Source organism: Gigantopelta aegis, chromosome 5 (genome assembly GCF_016097555.1).
Source record: "Gigantopelta aegis isolate Gae_Host chromosome 5, Gae_host_genome, whole genome shotgun sequence".
NCBI lineage: Eukaryota > Metazoa > Mollusca > Gastropoda > Neomphalida > Peltospiridae > Gigantopelta > Gigantopelta aegis.
In genome coordinates, this window is record NC_054703.1 from 36,221,342 (window position 1) to 36,238,513 (window position 17,172).

The 17,172-nt window shown below is 39.8% G+C and overlaps 1 protein-coding gene across 4 annotated transcripts in view; it reads right to left on the reverse strand.

Moving 5' to 3' along the window:
- LOC121373699 (probable nuclear hormone receptor HR3) overlaps window positions 1-17,172 on the reverse strand; it is a 61,771-nt gene that overhangs the window by 30,150 nt on the left and 14,449 nt on the right. The window lies entirely within an intron of this gene.

Below are 17,172 nucleotides of genomic sequence, written 5' to 3' on the forward strand. Positions count from 1 at the left end.
GTTACTAAGCCTGTAATGTGTAGGTTACTAAGCCTGTAATGTATAGGTTACTAAGCATGTAATGTGTAGGTTACTAAGCCTGTAATGTATAGGTTACTAAGCCTGTAATGTGTAAGTTACTAAGCATGTAATGTGTAGGTTACTAAGTCTGTACTGTGTAAGTTACTAAGCCTGTAACGTATAGGTTACTAAGCATGTAATGTGTAGGTTACTAAGCATGTAATGTGTAGGTTACTAAGCCTGTACTGTGTAGGTTACTGGGCCTGTAAAGTGTAGGTTGTTAGGCCTGTAATATGTAGGTTACTAAAGCCTGTAATGTGTAGGTTACTAAGCCCGTAACGTGTAGGTTACTAAGCCCGTAACGTGTAGGTTACTAAGCCCGTAACGTGTACGTTACTAAGCCCGTAACGTGTAGGTTACTAAGCCCGTAACGTGTAGGTTACTAAGCCCGTAACGTGTACGTTACTAAGCCCGTAACGTGTACGTTACTAAGCCCGTAACGTGTAGGTTACTAAGCCTGCACTAAGCCCGTAACGTGTAGGTTACTAAGCCTGCAACGTGTAGGTTACTAAGCCTGTAATGTGTAGCTTACTAAGCCTGCAATGTGTAGATTACTAAGCCTGTAACATGTAGGTTACTAAGCCTGCAACGTGTAGGTTACTAAGCCTGTAACGTGTAGGTTACTAAGCCGGTACTGTGTAGGTTACAAAGCCTGTAACATGTGGGTTACTAAGCCTGTAATGTGTGGGTTACTAAGCCTGTAGTGTGTAGCTTACTAAGCCTGCAATGTGTAGGTTACTAAGCCTGCAATGTGTGGGTTACTAAGCCTGCAACGTGTAGGTTACTAAGCCTGCAACGTGTAGGTTACTAAGCCTGTAATGTGTAGCTTACTAAGCCTGCAATGTGTAGATTACTAAGCCTGTAACATGTAGGTTACTAAGCCTGCAACGTGTGGGTTACTAAGCCTGCAATGTGTGGGTTACTAAGCCTTTAACGTGTGGGTTACTAAGCCTGTAATGTGTGGGTTCCTAAGCCTGTAATGTGTGGGTTCCTAAGCCTGTAACGTGTGGGTTACTAAGGATGTAATGTGTGGGTTATTAAGCCTGTAACGTGTGGGTTACTAAGTCTGTAATGCGTGGGTTACTAAGCCTGCAATGTGTGGGTTACTAAGGATGTAATGTGTGGGTTATTAAGCCTGTAACGTGTGGGTTACTAAGTCTGTAATGCGTGGGTTACTAAGCCTGCAATGTGTGGGTTACTAAGTCTGTAATGTGTAGGTTACTAAGCCTGTAATGTGTAGGTTACTAAGCCCGTTATGTGTTGTTTACTAAGCCTTTAACGTGTAGGTTACTAAGCCTTTAACGTGTAGGTTACTAAGCCTGTAGCATGTGGGTTACTAAGCCTGTAGCATGTGGGTTACTAAGCCTGTAGCATGTGGGTTACTAAGGATGTAACGTGTGGGTTACTAAGCCTGTAACGTGTGGGTTACTAAGCCTGCAATGTGTGGGTTACTAAGTCTGTAATGTGTAGGTTACTAAGCCTGTAATGTGTAGGTTACTAAGCCTGTTATGTGTTGTTTACTAAGCCTTTAACATGTAGGTTACTAAGCCTTTAATGTGTAGGTTACTAAGCCTGTAGCATGTGGGTTACTAAGCCTGTAATGTGTTTACTAAGCCTGTAACGTGTAGGTTACTAAGCCTGTACTGTGTGGGTTACTAAGCCTGTAAGATGTAGGTTACTAAGCCTGCAACGTGTAGGTTACTAAGAATGCAATGTGTGGGTTACTAAGCCTTTAACGTGTAGGTTACTAAGCCTGTAACGTGTGGGTTACTAAGCCTGCAATGTGTAGGTTACTAAGCCTGCAATGTGTGGATTACTAAGCCTGTAATGTGTAGGTTACTAAGCCTGTAATTTATGGTGACCTGTACAAAGTTCCCTTACACTTTGCTGTTTTGACACCAGCGAACTTACAACTTACATGTAATGTAATAAGTCCACTATACTAGATACAGGCAGCAGCAGAATAATGAGATTTGAATACCGATTGAAATGGATTAATAACATGTCGTTTTGTAATATCAGTTTTGGTGCGACATATGTCACTTATTACACACATCGAGCCGGGATAATGATACAATATCAGCACAGGTGTTTTACATCTAGGTTAATTAACAATAAGAGATACTGACAAAAAACATCCAGTAACAACTTGTACAAAAATGCATCTAAGATATAGTTAAAATTTCCCGCTTCAGTGAGGGAATGGGATTGTTGGTGTGTGTGTGTGTGTGTGTGTGTGTGTGTGTGTGTGTGTGTGTGTGTGTGTGTGTGTGTGTGTGTGTGTGTGTGTGTGTGTGTGTAACATAATGAAAGAACTGAATAATTAACCACAGCACGAAAAATTCAACAGCTGTTGGCTGCCCCACAAAGGCAGATGACGATCAACAACAAAAAATGTAAATGATAAGAAGAAAAAAAGAAAGTTTGTTTTGTTTAATAACACCATTATCTGTCAAGGGGCAGGATTTAGCTCAGTCGGTTGAGTGCTCACTTGCGTCGCAGGATCAAACCACCTCGGTGGATCCATTCAACTGATTGGGTTTTTTCATTCCAAACAGTGCACCACAACTGGACAAAGGCCGTGGTATGTACTTTCCTGTCTGTGGGAAAGTGCGTATAAAAAATCCCTTGCTGGATTATGAAAAATGTATCAGGTTTCCTCTGATGACTATGAGTCAGAATTAACAAATGTTTGACATCCAATAGCCGATGATTAATTAATCAATGTGCTCTAGTGGTGTTATTAAACAAAATAAACTTCTTCTTCCATTATCTGTCATTTCCCTAATATTTTTTATAAATTGTTTTAAAAAGTAGGGTGAAAATTCAAAATGGCTCTTAACTTGTTGTGATTAGTATACATAACAAAACTGGAGGAAAAAAAAAGCTTGTGCAAATTGTCATCACTGAAAAGAAACAAAGACATAAATAACAGCTGACTGGTCTTACAATCCATTACACGTCAAGGTCCCGGTCCATGAAGCCACCTTAGCGCTAAGATTACAGTAAGGGAATAAGGTAGCTATGCACTTAAGGTGATCTTAGGGCTAGGATCGCTTTGTGGAACAAGGAAAGAAATATTTTCTTTAATGACGAACTCAACACATTTTATTTACGGTTATATGGCATCAGACATATGGTTAAAGACCACACAGATTGTGAGAGAGGAAACCCGCTGTCGCCACTTCATGGGCTACTCTTTTCGATTAGCAGCATCACCATCCCACAAACAGGATAGTACATACCACGGCCTTTGTTACACCAGTTGTGGAGCACTGGCTGAAATGAAAAATAGCCCAATGGGTCCTAACAAGAATCGATCCCAAACAAACCGTGCATCAAGCAAGCGCTTTAAATATATATATATATGCACCAGTTTTACAATGATACATCTTGAGGCTATCACACAGGTATGGAATACCATCTCACAATGCATACAAATGTTTACATTAGCCAACTATTGTGATGGAATCAGCCAAGCGTAACTTGAGTCTTTCAATGGAGGTGCACACACCACATCAACATTACACAGTGTCACATGATCCTGAGCACACTAAAAACAGGCTCGCTGTCAAATACAGGCTGTATTTCTCGCTGTCAAATACGGGCTGTATTTCTCGCTGTCGAATACAGGCCGTATATTCTCGTTGTCGGCTTTTTAACCACTGTGTGTAATGTGATCACTTTACAGCAACAGTGTGAGCGATCAGGCGTGTATGATCAGCATCTACATATGTAAATATTTTACTCTGGTGAACAAAACAAGTCCTTCTGTCAAGAACAACAATAAATATTAATAATATCAACATAAATGAACAGGCCACACAGAGACATACCTCCAGCCACCTACTCGCTGTCTTGTCCAGGGCCTTGTCCCACAAAGCGATCTTAGCGCTAAGATCATCTTAGTGTTTATAGTCGTTATACACTTAAGTGATCTTAGGGCTAAGATCGCTTCGTGGGACAGGGCCCTGGACAAGGAAGCCAGCATAAACCAACAGATCCCTATACATGTCTGTAAAGTGGGTGGGACATAGCCTTGCCCTTGCTCATAACGAAGATGGCTGTACTTTTAAACCTACAGATCCCTATACATGTCTGTAAAGTGGAACATAGCCTTGCCCTTGCTCATAACGAAGATGGCTGTACTTTTAAACCTACAGATCCCTATACATGTCTGTAAAGTGGGTGGGACATAGCCTTGCCCTTGCTCATAACGAAGATGGCTGTACTTTTAAACCTACAGATCCCTATACATGTCTGTAAAGTGGAACATAGCCTTGCCCTTGCTCATAACGAAGTTGGCTGTACTTTTAAACCTACAGATCCCTATACATGTCTGTAAAGTGGGTGGGACATAGCCTTGCCCTTGCTCATAACGAAGATGGCTGTACTTTTAAACCTACAGATCCCTATACATGTCTGTAAAGTGGGTGGGACATAGCCTTGCTCATAACGAAGATGGCTGTACTTTTAAACCTACAGATCCCTATACATGTCTGTAAAGTGGGTGGGACATAGCCTTGATTGTGCTCATAACGAAGATGGCTGTACTTTTAAACCTACAGATCCCTATACATGTCTGTAAAGTGGGTGGGACATAGCCTTGCCCTTGCTCATAACGAAGATGGCTGTACTTTTAAACCTACAGATCCCTATACATGTCTGTAAAGTGGAACATAGCCTTGCCCTTGCTCATAACGAAGATGGCTGTACTTTTAAACCTACAGATCCCTATACATGTCTGTAAAGTGGGTGGGACATAGCCTTGCTCATAACGAAGATGGCTGTACTTTTAAACCTACAGATCCCTATACATGTCTGTAAAGTGGGTGGGACATAGCCTTGATTGTGCTCATAACGAAGATGGCTGTACTTTTAAACCTACAGATCCCTATACATGTCTGTAAAGTGGGTGGGACATAGCCTTGCCCTTGCTCATAACGAAGATGGCTGTACTTTTAAACCTACAGATCCCTATACATGTCTGTAAAGTGGGTGGGACATAGCCTTGCTCATAACGAAGATGGCTGTACTTTTAAACCTACAGATCCCTATACATGTCTGTAAAGTGGGTGGGACATAGCCTTGCTCATAACGAAGATGGCTGTACTTTTAAACCTACAGATCCCTATACATGTCTGTAAAGTGGGTGGGACATAGCCTTGATTGTGCTCATAACGAAGATGGCTGTACTTTTAAACCTACAGATCCCTATACATGTCTGTAAAGTGGGTGGGACATAGCCTTGATCGTGCTCATAACGAAGATGGCTGTACTTTTAAACCGACAGATCCCTATACATGTCTGTAAAGTGGGTGGGACATAGCCCAACTTGGTAAAGCGCTCGATTGAACGCAGTCAGTCTAGGATCAATACCTGTCGGTGGGCTCATTGGGCTATTTCTCGTTCCAGCCAGTGCACCACGACTGGTATATCAAAGGCTGTGGTATGTGCTATCCTGTCTGTGGGAAAGTACATGTAAAAGATCCTTTGCTACTAATGAAAAAAATGAAGTGGGTTTCCTCTTTAAGACTATAGATATATGTCAAAATTACCAAATGTTTGATATCCAATGGTGAATTAATGTGCTCTAGTGGTGTCGTTAAACAAAACTAAACGACAGCTGTACTTTTAAAACTACAGATCCCTATACATGTCTGTACAGTGGCCGAGGCATAGCCTCGATCTTGCTCATAACGAAGACTGCAAAAACTGATGTAATTTTAAACCTATAGATCCATGTACACACTATAAAATACATTACATGCAGCGTTAGTGATTAAACAAAGTCCCCCTTTACACCAATCATATCACAGCATTGTTCAACGACACCGCACAAAGCCACAGCCTTCTTCCTAATACTATTGATTCCCACAAACACCTCGACGACAACGCTCTCATTAGCAACAGGCGAGAGATCTCCTTAAAACATCTCTGAAGATTACATCACTAGCTGTTACAAGACTTGTCATCATTACGTCCATCGATATAAGTACCTAGATCTATAAAGTGATACGCACAACAGAGGACACGTATTGCTTTAGCAGTATTCTCAGAATGATCAGACTTCTTAAAGGGACATTCCTGAGTTTGCTGCATTGTAAGATGTTTTCAACTAATAAAATAAATCTATGATTAAACTTGCATATTAAATACATGTTCTTGTTTAGAATATCAGTGTCTGTATATTTAATGTGTTTCTGGTCATCTTAATATTTGTAAGAAGCCCAAACTGGATTTTGTCTTCAAATAATTTCATACGTATCAAAAACAAAAATTTTTAGGATATAAAATGAAATTTAAACTTATACAAATATTAGAACGATCAGAAACATGTTTAATAAACAGCCACTAATATTTTATGCAGCAAAATATATTTAATATGTAATTACAATTGTTAAAAAGGCTCTGTTAGTCGATAACATATTAAAAATTGCACCAAACTCAGGAATGCCCCTTTAACAGAAGGAAGGAACTGTTTTATTTAGGGACACACCCAACACTTTTTATTTACAGTTATTTTGACGTTTGACATATAGTTCAGGACCACACAGATATTGTGAGAGGAAACTTGCTGTTGCCACTTCATGGACTACTCTTTTCGATTAGCAGCAAGGGATCTTTTATATGCACCATCTCACAGACAGGACAGTACATACCACGGCCTTTGATGTACCGTACATAGTAACACATTGTGCTAAATATTGCATAGATCCTCAAGGGACATAGCCATCTTTATCGCATAACAGTTGTAGCTAACAGCTACATGTATATATATGACAGTCAGGTATATAGCATCGGATAATGAGGGACGGCAATGCAACTGGTGGTTTACAGCACAGGTTACACCGTGTTTAATACAGACATGTATTACAGGGGGCGGGACATCGGTCAAAGGCTGTGATATGTGCTATCCTGTCTGTGGGATGGTGCATATAGAAAGATCCCTAGTTATACTGACGAAAAACATTCGGCGGGTTCCTCTCTAAGATTAAAATGTCACAATTACCAGAGGAAACCCGCAACATTTTTCCTAATACAACAAGGGATCTTTTATATGCACTTTCCTCACAGACAGGACAGCACATACCACGGCCATTGACCAGATGTGGTGCACTGATTGGAACGGGAAAAAACCCCAAATCATTTTGAATGCATCCACCAAGGTGGTTCTATCCAGCGACACAAGCACCTCAAGCGAGCACTCAACCGACTGAGCTAAATTCTGCCTTGAAAATCCATGAACTACCATGGACTGCTAGGACTTGTTAAATCAGCATTGGACAACTCCAGACACAATGGTAAGACCACAAGTAGCCACAACTGACCGCTGTCACAATACATACACGCACGCACGCTGCATGTCCACCGTGTTGATGCACTTGTTAATTGCCACTGACCGATAACTGACCCACGTCAGGTGACTTGGTCATCCCGCTAATCAATGAAATCTTTTTCCCCCACATTGACAGCCAAAATATCATGACCACCACCAGCCTTCATTGATCCCAGTTTAAACACACACGCCTAGAGACACTCACAAAGAAACTATAGTCTGGGATGTGAGAGAAGCTGGAACAAAAAAACTTACTGTGACCAGGGTCCACTCAAGGGCCCCTGAAGGAAAATTGTTGTTTGCAACCCCTGGAACTGCCAAAAATTACTTTCAATGCTAAGAAACCTAAACTGGCTATAACTTATAATATAAGGCACACATCATGCACTTGAAACCGTGAAAACATGCAAATGAACCTTGTGTGGTCAACAGTATTGAACATCATGTTTTTTGTTTTTTAAGACGAAATGGAAATGTGCATTTATGCGTTTCCTTGTAGCTTTCACATCCCTGCATAGTACGTTAACGAGACTGCAATTCAGGTAATGCTGTAATAAAATAAATTGCTACATTTTCATCTCTTTCCACCCCGAGGATAGAGGCACCCGATCCTGTCTTCTTTGTTTTTATTGGCCCCACTATCAATTTTTTTTAAGTTTGTTTCGTTTAACAACACCACTAGAGCACATTGATTTATTAATCACCAGCTATTGCATGTCAAATATACGGTCATCTTGACAGTGTTCGAAATAAGCACTTGTCTCTTTGTCCCGACAAGTAACTGGTATATTAAAAGCCAGGGTATGTGCTATCCTGTCTGTGAGATGGTGCATATAAAAGATCCCTTGCTACTAATGGAAAAATGCAGCGGGTTTCCTCTTTAAAACTATATGTCAAAATTACTGAATTTCTGACATCCGATAGATTATAATTAATAAATCAATGTGCTCTAGTCATGCTCTTTAACACTTTAATCATGTATATGGATGCTTGATTTGCAGTATTTTCAATGTCTTGAAAATATGTTTTAAAATAATAATATACAAAAATGGAGAAAAGATTACAGGAGTTTCATGATGCATAAAACACTGTAAACCAGGAAGTGTTAGTGAGCATAAAATATTTATACGAGAATTTACTGAGGCCATACAAAACATTAATAATTCATGATGCTAAATTTAAAGAGACATGCATGACGCAACAAACTGGTCTGAAAAACTAGTTTTTTTTCATTGATAACTGAACACACAATAATGGCCACATGGATGCTATTGATTAAATTATAAATATCAGTGTTTTGCCAGAAAGATATTTTTGGGTATGGTGCCATGAAACTAAATGCAACTACAGTCAACAGGGGGTATGGGGAGGGCCTCCCCCAGAAAGAAAATGGGTTAGGGTTAAGAAAATCATACACTAATGATAAGAGTAATTAATTTTGTCAAAAGGTAGACTTGTTTTACCCTCTGGCAGAAACCCTGAGTATAGCAAACAGCAATAGTTAGTTAGCCTGCACATTACTACTAAATTTAATTGTCTATAAGTTGCATTAAGTCAAAAGTACAATTTCTACAAATAACAACGTAAGCTTAATTTTCTTTGATGTCCAGTATTGCCGACCTCTCCTAAGTTTTAAGTTGCCAATTAAATGTGTGTTTCTTTATGATTGACAGTAATAATTATGCCCCCCACCCCCCACCATACCCCCACCCCCCACATCATCATTAAATATTATGGAACATCCCTATTACGGCACAGTAGCACTGCTGATAGAATAAATAGATGCATTATCTGTCAATGTTCATGAGAAGCAGCAGGAAAACACATATTTCGTAATTTTCTTATGTCACACGTTTCCCTCTTACACTGTTCGGAAGGATGGAAATGCCTATTTTAAAGATTTCTTGGGGGAGTCGAAGCCGAAGCTTCTACCCCAAGCCGAAGTTTCTACCCCAACCCCAAACAAGCCCCCCTCAAATATATAGAACATGTTGCCCTCAAATATAGACCAGTTTCTCCTCAAATATATAGAACAGGTTGCCCTCAAATATATAGACCAGTTTCCCCTCAAATATACAGAACAGGTTGCCCTCAAATATATAGAACAAGTTGCCCTTAAATATATAGACCAGTTTCCCCTCAAATATATAGAACAGGTTGCCCTCAAATATACAGACCAGTTTCCCCTCAAATATATATAATAGGTTGCCCTCAAATATACAGACCAGTTTCTCCTCAAATATATATAGACCAGTTTCCCCTCAAATATATAGAACAGGCTGCCCTCAAATATATAGAACAGGTTGCCCTCAAATATATAAAACAGGTTGCCCTCAAATATATACAAGTTGCCCTCAAATATATAGAACAGGTTGCCCTCAAATATATAGACCAGTTTCCCCTCAAATACATAGATCAGTTTCCCCTCAAATACATAGACCAGGTTGCCCTCAAATACACAGAACAGGTTGCCCTCAAATATATAGAATAGGCTGCAAACTTAGCAGTGCTTCTGCACATCGCAGGTATTGGATCGAAAGTGTTCGATTATGAGATCGAAAAAGTTAAAGTTTGTTTTACGAGGGACAGGATTTAGCTTAGTCAGTTGAGTTTTCACTCGAGGTGCTTGTGTCGCAGGATTGAACCACCTCGGTGGATCCATTCAGTTGATTGGGGTTTTTCTTGTTTTAACCAGTGCACCACAACTGGTCAAAGGCCGTGGTATGTGCTATCCTGTCTGTGGGAAGGTGCATATAAAAGATCCCTTGCTGCATTAGGAGCAATGTAGCAGGTTTCCTCTGATGACTATGAGTCAGAATTACCAAATGTTTGACATCCAATAGCTGATGATTAATAAATCAATGTGCTCTAGTGGTGTCTTTAAACAAAACAAACGTTTTGTTTAACTACACCACTATAGTACATTGATTTACTAATCATAGGCTATTGGATATCAAACATATGGCCAGTTTGACAGTAACAAAAAGGAAACCTGCTACATTTTTCCACTAGTAGCAAGGGATCTTTTATAAGCACTATCCCACAACACAGCCTTTCATATACCAGTCGTGGTGCACTGGATGGAACGAGAAATAGGCCAAATGGGCCCACCGATGGGGATAGATCCCAGACCGACCACTTTACCACTGGGCTACATCCCACCTTGAAATAGTGGAGAAAGCCTTCCTGTGAAATTCTGCTACCAATGTAAAAAAATGTAGCGGGTTTCCTCTCAAAGACTATATATCAAAATTACCAAATGTCTGACATCCACTAGCCGATGATTAATAAATCAATGTGCTCTAGTGAGGTAGTTAAACAAAACAAACTTTTCCTGTGAAATTCAAGTTTAGTCAAGTGTTTTCAGAGCTTTTAAAATGGTTTAAAATTCTTGCATTTTCTAAAATTCCACAAAACAACATTACATTTAATCATAAACTGAAAACCCCCCAGATTTGCAACAATTAATTATGTTTAATTCCAATCACAATACACCTAGACTGGCATGAATTATTCCATACCACACTAACCATGCTTGGGTTTTCCCCTTGTTAGCCAGGAGGTCATACATAAAGTGAAACAGACTATACACCACATGTTGTCAATTGCAGTGACAATGCAACCTGTTTAGCCTGACTTCACCTTGTCAGTACCAAGCCTATTATTTACAGGAGTCTATAATTTTAGTCTGCAGGCTAATGTCCAAACATACAGGTGTACACCACCTGCTATTATGACAACTGTTAGTGCACACCTTTAAAACATTTCAAACAACACTGACAATTTTACTAATTGAAAAAACACATAGGTGAATTATTTTACTTCATTCTTCTTCTTTAAACATTCAGGGTTTCTGCCCGAGGGTAAAACGGGTATGGCGCCATACCCAAACATTTCTTGCACATTTCTTCTTTTTAAGTTAACCTTTTGACAAAATTAATTACTCTTATCATTGTTGTATGATTTTCTTAACCCTAACCCTAAAATTAACCCATTTTCTTTCTGGGGGAGGCGGCCCTCTTAACCCCCGATGACTGTAGTTGCATTCAATTCCATAGCGCCATACCAAATTTGTTTATTTCTGGCATAAACACTGACACTGGACAAATATAATATTATGTAACTGTCATGCTTCAATAAGTTAATTAATTAAAATTAAAAGTTTATTTTCTTAATGAGTCACAACACCACTAGAGCACATTTGTCAATTCCAGTGTTCAACAAATGTCCGAAAAAGTCAGTCTAAACTAACGTTAAAGTTTGTTTTGTTTAACGACACCACTAGAGCACATTGTTTCATTAATCATCGGCTATTGGATGTCAAACATATGGTAAGTTTGACATACACATCTAGTCTTAGAAAGAAAATGTGTTACATTTTTCCATTAGTAGCAAGGTATCTTTTATATGCACCGTCCCACAGACAATATAACACATACCACAGCTTTGGATGTACCAGTTGTGGTGCACTGGCTGAAGCAAGAAATAGCTCAATGGGCCCACTGATGGGGATCGATCCCAGATCGAACATGCATCAAGTGAATGCTTTATGACTGGGTTATGTCCCAAGTGAATTATAGTAATAGTAGCCCGGACAAAAAAAACCACTAGCCAGGTCCGAGAGCTACTAGATTTGTTAAACCATGGTTAATTCTAACATATAGTCTTAGAGATAACCACATGACATTGACATGGCATAGGTAATCCAACAATATATGCAACAAATCCATCTTTCTTATGCACATTACCACTGGCAGGACAGTACATACCACAGCCATTGATGAATCCAGCAAACCATCTCTCAACCACAGAGTTACTTCTCATCAGTTTAAAAACGGGCGAGACATAGCCCAGTGGTAAAACGCTTGCCTGATGCTTAGTGGGTCTGGGATCGATCCCTGTCGGTGGACCCATTGAGCTATTTCTTATTCCAGCCAGTGAACCATGATCGGTATAACAAAGGTCGTGGTCTGTGCTATCCTGTCTGTGGGATGGTGCATATAAAAGATCCCTTGCTACTAATGGAAAAATGTGGCGGGTTTCATCTCCGAGACTATATGTAAAAAAAATACCAAATGTTCGACATCCAATAGCCGCTGATTAATAAATTAACATTTTTCCATTAGTAGCAAGGGATCTTTTATATGCACCATCCCACAGACAGGAAAGCATAAACCACGGCCTTTGACCAGCTGTCGTGCACTCACTGGAAATATGAGATAAAAAATAAAAAAAATAAAATAAAAAATTAATTTAAAAAAAGTACAACAAGGATGTTGTAACAGTGAAAACACCAGGCTATGTGACCATTAAACCACAATGGTCTCTCCCTACATGTACAAGTTTATTCTACACCTGAATATATGGCTCAATGGCCTGTGGTGAATGGAGAATTGGATATGAAGAACAAACAACGGCACACAGGTACATGCGTGGATACTATAGCTGGGTACACAGGTACATGCGTGGATACTATAGCTGGGTACACAGGTACATGTGTGGATACTATAGCTGGGTACACAGGTACAATTGAGAAGCATGTCAATAATCTACTGGAGAACATCACACACACACACACATCAGGGGCAGATGGAGGATATTTCTCGGGAGCGGGTGCAATGTTTACAAAGGGTTCCTACAGAAGTCTTCGCTCCCGCTCCCTTCCACACTTGCTTGGGAAGTTTTAGGAGAGTCGCAAAATGCTTGTCATGCAATAAAGATTTTAATACATTTTATTTGAAACTTCATGCGATTGCTCGACTAGCACCATTTCAGGAGAGTGATCTTCAGCTCGCCTGGCATCATGTCAGGAGAGTGATCTTCAGCTCGCCTGGCATCATTTCAGGAGAGTGATCTTCAGCTCGCCTGGCATTATGTCAGGAGAGTGATCTTCAGCTCGCCTGGCATCATGTCAGGAGTGATCTTCAGTTCGCCTGGCACCATTTCAGGAGAGTGATCTTCAGCTCGCCTGGCATCATGTCAGGAGAGTGATCTTCAGCTCGCCTGGCATCATTTCAGGAGAGTGATCTTCAGCTCGCCTGGCATTATGTCAGGAGAGTGATCTTCAGCTCGCCTGGCATCATGTCAGGAGTGATCTTCAGTTCGCCTGGCACCATTTCAGGAGAGTGATCTTCAGCTCGCCTGGCATCACTTAAAGAGTGATTTTCAGCTCGCCTAGCATCATATAAGGAGAGTTATCAACAGCTCGCTTGTCACCATTTCAGAGCTTGTCTAGTATCATTTCAGGAGTGATTTTCAGCTTGTCTAGTATCATTTCAGGAGTGATTTTCAGCTTGTCTAGTATCATTTCAGGAGTATCAACAGCTCGCCTGGTATCATTTCAGAAGACTGAACTTCAGCTCGCCTAGCTTCATTTCAGGAGAGTGATCTTCAGCTTGCCTTGATTTTGCTCATGGTGAAGACAGTACAGTATTCAGGGGGTGGGTACAATGGTTAAAAATAATCTCTACAATATTCAAAAGTTCACTAACATACTAGATTTCCCAGGGTACTTCTAAATTCAAGGGTGCTGCACACCCCTAAGCAACCTCCCCTGGATTTTCACCAGGACGTTTTTAGGGTGCAAAGATCCACAGTAACTAATTCCCTTCATGACAGTAGAAAAGTACAGGGCTTGAATTTAACGGCAGCAATGCAGCAAAAACTACCAGATATTATTACAACATCTACCAACTTTGTCTTGTCCAGAAGGTTTTGGCATGGTTGTTTTTACAAAAAATAAAAACTACACCAGATATTATTGCAACATCTACCCACTATGTGTTGTCCAGGTGTTGGCATGGTATTTTTCTCGAGAATAAAAACTACACCAGATATTATTGCAACATCTACCAACTTTGTTTTCTCATGCAACAACCTATATTTCCATCTTGAAGCTTGTGGCATGGTAGTTTTCAACAACATCTGGGCTCGAGCTTAATGGCAGCAATCGGCAACACTGTGATATTCAGGGATGTGAGAGGGGCTGGAACAAAAAAACTTACTGCTCACCTTCTTTCTTCCCAAGTCGAACAATGGCTTTCAAATAGCATATCCTGGATATTGGACAAAAGTGGCTAATCGCAACGAAGCTGATGAAATCCAGCCACGGGAATGTACTATGCACGAATGCTATTTGCGATTGTGCGATACTACTTTTGGGTTTTTATTTTTGCATTGTTTTTTTGTTTTTGTTTTTTTAGACGAAATGGAAAAGTGCATTTATGCGTTTCTGCATAGCTCTCACATCCCTGGATATAAACTGCTGTGGGTAGGAAGCATCGCTGACAGCACTGTTGTGCCGCTGGATAAAAATTATTGCTGTCGGTCAAACTCATCAACAATAGCAAAATTAATATATCTGGTGTACGTTATCTGCCAGTTCATTTCAAATGTCTTCGTACAACAAAATAACCTTTCAATCATATTTATTTGCTGCAAAAGTCACTTTAAAAAATATTGCCGTAGGCAGACTCAAAATGGCTGTCACTGGGCCGTTTCATCAATGGCAATTTTTTTTAAACATGCTGTTGGTGACAAATTGTTATATTCGAGCCCTGCAACACACAAGATATTACAACAGCATTCAACAACTTACACTTCTGTCCGAAAAGTTTCATCATGATATTTTTCATGAGAATACACAACATGTGCAACCCCTGCAATTAAGAAAATGTCCACGGCAAAAAAAACATGCCATTGATAAAACCCTGAATATAGCAGGGCCAGGTCGCTAAATGCGACTAATATCCCATTTGGGCGACTTAAATAAAAAAAAAATTTAAAAGGTGTTATTGCCACAAATAATGGTATAATATCCGCCCGCACCCCCCCCCCCCCAACAATATTTGTTAAAATTAGTGTAAGTTTAGGATTAGGGTTAGGGTTAGTTAAATACAATACTTTTTAAAACATTTTGTTCTATAAAAGTAATATAATATTTTTTTTTCGTAATCCAGTATCACTACGTTTTGCCTTTGAAAAATTAGACATTTTGACTATTCTTTGTAAATTTTCCTCCAATACGGTGCTTTTATTGGTGCTTTTGGTAGAAATATAGCACAGAAGACACAATGAGGCATTATGGGACTAGAGGTTCGTTTAATTCCATAAACACTCAGTTCATTCCGTCAAAATACACGCTATGAGATTTAAAAGTATTAAAATGCAGTGTCACTTGTTGATCCACTGTGTGGCCGAGTGGATACAGTGCTCGGCTACAGTCCTGATGATCTGGAGTTCGAATCCAGACCCTAGCACTTGACATCGCTAATTCAGTACCTCAAATGGAGGGGTGCGGGCGGAAATCTTTCCCAAATAATATTATGTGGGCGATCTTCTTTAGAGCTATAACCAGAGTTCGACAAATCCGCTAGCCCGACGCCCGTGGCTAGTGGTTTTTAAGTTCGGGCTAGTGAGAAACGCAAAACCACTAGCCCTGTGGGCTAGTGGTTTCCTACCCCCTCTCCTTATCGCTCGATCGTGTTTTTGTTTTTTGTTTTTGTTTTTGTTCTTTTTCTCTCGGCTGAAATTTCGTTTAATAAATTTGATTGTGACGTTTGTCATAGATTAATATCAACAACATCATCAGTATATAATAATAATCCACTTGAACTAGGTCTGCAAACTGCAGTAACCTGCTATCTCTACATCGTTACGGTTACAGAATGCATTGTTTACTTTTCCCTTTCAAGTTTTTGGCACAGGAAATCAAGTCTAATGACATGCGTGTTTTGATTGGTTGGACACGTTACGTGGTCGTTAATCTCGCACATAATTATGTTTTAGGCTAACTTGGAAATCACCAATCGCGACGACAGGTTAATCTCAGTCAAGTAAACCCCAGTCATGCTTTGAATTTCAGTGTTTGTTTTATTTACCTATTGTTTTCTAATTTAACACTTCGCTTACATATGGTTATCGGCAACCAGGAAAACAATTTACTTTAATGGTAACCGCACATGCAATGACTCGGCTTGGGCTATTACGTTTGGATAATGTCTCACAGCTGCCGATACAAGATAATACCTTTTTTGTTCATCAATTAACAACGGATTAGATGTCGCCGTTCTATTCTTTTGATATCGGTCTGACATGGGATAATGCCCTGTATTTGAGCAATTGGCAGTACTGTTCCTGGCGACATGAATAGTAGGCCCTAAAAGCATAACCCACTACCAAATACACTCAACCATCTATTACCGTGTGTCACACTGTCGTACCCTCATTTAAATTTAATTATTTTGATAGTGGTTTTAGATACCAACCATGAGTTTAATCAATTATTTTCCCCCGGGAGTGGGCAAAAGCGAAAACGGGACAATAACGATGGATCACACTGGACAAAAGACCAAACGTACAACACGACAAAACTGAAAGTTAAAACATAATTTAAGTGTTTGTTTCATTTTACTGTTATACTCGTAAATGTGTAATCTTACAAAAATTAGATAAAAATCCAGTTATAATTGATCAAGAATTTGGGCTAGTGCTTTATCTTGGTGGGCTAGTGGTTTTCACAAAACCACTAGCCCTGTGGCTAGTGACTTTTCAAAATATTTGTCATACTCTGCTATAACATGAGCCACTATTAATATTTGTATTCCACATCAAAATCTTGCTTGTGGTTCTCTTAACATAATTTGCCAACATCCATTCATTATTATTTTTTGGGCCACCATACTTTTTGGTGAGTTTCAAGCCCTGATATAGTCCAAGGCAAAAAAGTACCGCAGAGAATTAAAAACTCCATGGCAATCTCCACGGCACTGCCG